Here is a 3,394-nt window from a genome sequence, read left to right as displayed (position 1 = left end):
ATTTCTGTTGTTTAAGCCACTGTCTCTGATATCTCTCACCCTAGCAAACTAATACAGTTAGTTTTTCAAAAAAATATGAACCTAAGTGGAAATCGTTTTTGACTGTAGTTAATATTTTTTAAGTTAGTGATCACAATTTTAGGGTTAAATTAATTGAAAAAAAGGTTTTATTTAATTATGTTTATATTGTATTAGAATACAATATAAATAACCATTTCAGGTTTCCAATTATCAGAGATTATTTCCCCTTAAATCATAATAATACATATCTGCTCATGATGTAAATAAATTCATTGTCCTAGATTTTAGACCTGCAAAATATAATATATTAGAGATTATTTAGTCCAAATTAATCTATTTTAATTTTTACAAGTCATAAAACATTTTTATATTTCTCATTAAAAATGAAAAGTAACAAAATCACACATTAAAAAACTATTTCAAACTGTGACAAATGTTCTAATTAAAAAATTATCTAATTAGATATAAATGATTCTAAAATGATGCACCACATACTAACTTTGACGTTTTAAACTTTCAAGTTGATAATATTGCAGTCTTTCAATAGAACTTTCCTTGGTTCTTAAAATGTGTACAAAGGCGCTTCCGCCTCCGTGGACTGGGATACCTCTGGAGGGTTCCCTAACGGGATGGTGCCATGGTGCCAGGTTGTAGTGTAGTATTTTTCAAAAAGTGCTGAAATAGCAGGAATTCGCTCAGAGACCATTTCTTTGCCACAAGAAATAAAAGCATTGCAGCTGTGGAAAGAGAGAAACACGCCATCCTAGATTGGCTGATGTCAGAATCAGGTAACGTGCTGTTCGTCAAGAATATGTCGAGGTTGGATATCTGCTCCTCCTGCTTCAGTCGGGAGATAAAATTGTCATTATTCCCCCCATTGGGGGGGAATAGGAGGATAGTGCTTCCGATCCACTTGGGAAGATATGAATGAAGTTGAAGAGAAATCTAAAGATATAATGAAATTCACATCTGAGAAATTTTCAGTAGATGAAATCTCACAGCTGGTGATTTCTCCACTCTGTGGTACAATATCCTTATTTGTAGGGACTACAAGGGATAACTTTGATGGGAAAAAAGTCATTAGCTTAGAGTATGAAGCATATCCACCAATGGCAGAAAATGAAGTCAGAAAAATTTGTAGTGACGTTAGGCAGAAATGGCCAAACGCATAGCAGTGTTCCATCCACTTGGCTTAGTTCCAGTGTCCGAAGCAAGCTTTGTCACTGTGTCCTCCGCCCACAGAGCTGCATCCCTCGAAGCTGTGAGCTATGGCATTAATACTTTAAAAACCAAGGTGCCCATATGGAAAAAGGAAATGTATGAAGAATTATCATCCTCTTGGAAAAGAAACAAAGAATACTTTGGGGCAACCAGTGATTAAACCACTTAGGTTTTTTAGAGTTTTAAAACTTAAATTTAGTAAGCTCTTATCTTTGATCACATTTTGATTTTTCTTCTCCAGAAGGTAGTTTACTGAACATAATCTCTTATGTGACAAGAGTGGAACAAAAAAGAGAAAAAAATAAAAATAAATGAGTGTTTAGGATGAGAGCTTACCCGAGAACTAGAGATAGTGGAAAGAAAGGTTAAATTTATGGAAAAAAATGGAAGAATAATTTAAATGTGAGCAAAGATGCCTGAGGTAGGCATATTATTCCATGACTAAGTTCTACTTGTAACTTGACTCACACTGAGGTGTTGCCCCCTCCTCACTGCAGCTAGCCCCCACCTCCTCTGCCTATACCCAGTGATGCCATGTCATCATGGATGTATTTTGGGAATATTGGCAGAACTAGAAGACATAAACAGTCCTTATCAGATACTCTTGATATGATATATTTTTAGAATTTATATATTTAAAACATAAGCTAAATAAACCTGATTTTAAAAGTTTAGAAGCAACATTTTCCTGTTTTTTAAAAGTCAGTGATAATACCTAAGATATTTCATAATATGGAGATTTCTAGTATTTCAGAATCTATAATCTTACCATAATACTTACTGTTTTTTTTAGCTATTAGTATGCTACAACTATATATATTAGCATAGAATTGTTACACAACAAGGCAAACTAACTAGAAACAAGAGTACTTTGTGTTATAGTGTTAGTTATAAAATTGACCCCACACTAACTTAAAAAGGAAAATTATATGATCATTTAGTAAAACATTTTCAGATAGTTTTCTTTTAATTGCTTAAGCAACATTATCATTAGTGAAGTCATTAATAGAGTTATGTTTACTGCAAGATCTTTTTTTTTTCTTGCGGTACGCGGGCCTCTCACTGTTGTGGCCTATCCCATTGCGGAGCACAGGCTCCGGACGCGCAGGCTCAGCGGCCATGGCTCACGGGCCCAGCCACTCTGCGGCATGTGGGATCTTCCCAGACCGGGGCACGAACCCGTGTCCCCTGCATCGGCAGGCGGACTCTCAACCACTGCGCCACCAGGGAAGCCCTTCTGCAATATCTTTATACTGAATAACGGTCCAGTTTTTGCTTGGCCATCCTATATACTGTCTTGATAGATCTTGATATATAAGTTCCACATAGTTCTTTTTTTAATTGAAGTATAGTTGATTTACAGTGTTGTGTTTGTTTCAGGTGTAAGCATGGGGATTTGGGTTTTTTTTTTTTTTTTTTTGCAGATTATATTCCATTATAGGTTATTACAAAATATTGGGTATAGTTCCCTGTGCTGTACAGTAGATGCTTGTTGCTTAAAAAAATAAACAAAAAAACATACACACACATAACAAGATAGAAGTTTTCAACACTTATCACCATGTTAAACTGAAAGCTAAAGAACTTGAAGAATTATTATATGAGAAAGTAAAGGGCACTTCGTAGGCTTTAGAGTGTGGGTTCTAGAATCAGGTTGCCCGAATTTTAACTTAAAAATGTTAAAGTAAATTTCTGAAGGTTCTGTAATCATGAGAAATTTAGCATGTTCATCACTCAGTTATTTCAACAAAAAACTGGATAATTACAATAACTATTTTATCAGATTAAATGTCATAATGCCTCTAAAGAGCTTAAAGCAGTGCCTTACACACGGTAATCCCTCTGTACATGGTCCTACTGTCATCATTTATGTTCTTATGAAATGTGTGACAGAGTTTAATCTAGACATAGTGCTCATTAAAAAATGGTGAATGGATAACTTTCTCAATGATAATATGGTATTACAATATGATATTGAACACCAGAAGGAAAAAATTACTATGCATTCATTAATTTTCAAATAGCATCCAATGTTCACTTCTCATCGGGGTTCATCCTTCACTGACTTTTTTTTGAGAGCAAGAATTATGTTTTTACTATTTTAAAAAATCATTATTTAAAAAATTCTAGATTAGAGGCTCCTTATACATAG

General features: G+C 34.4%; 1 pseudogene across 1 annotated transcript; it reads left to right on the top strand.

Moving 5' to 3' along the window:
- The first annotated feature begins 832 nt into the window (after positions 1-832).
- On the top strand, positions 833-1,402 carry LOC307053472 (molybdopterin synthase catalytic subunit-like; annotated as a pseudogene). Its single transcript has one exon. The product of its transcript is annotated as a molybdopterin synthase catalytic subunit-like (transcript).
- Positions 1,403-3,394: the final 1,992 nt, after the last annotated feature.

The sequence above is a fragment of the Hyperoodon ampullatus genome, assembly GCF_949752795.1.
Source record: "Hyperoodon ampullatus genome assembly, chromosome: 5".
NCBI classification, from domain to species: domain Eukaryota; kingdom Metazoa; phylum Chordata; class Mammalia; order Artiodactyla; family Ziphiidae; genus Hyperoodon; species Hyperoodon ampullatus.
Note: the sequence above shows the minus strand (reverse complement) of the source record. Positions and strands in the feature narration are given on the sequence as shown.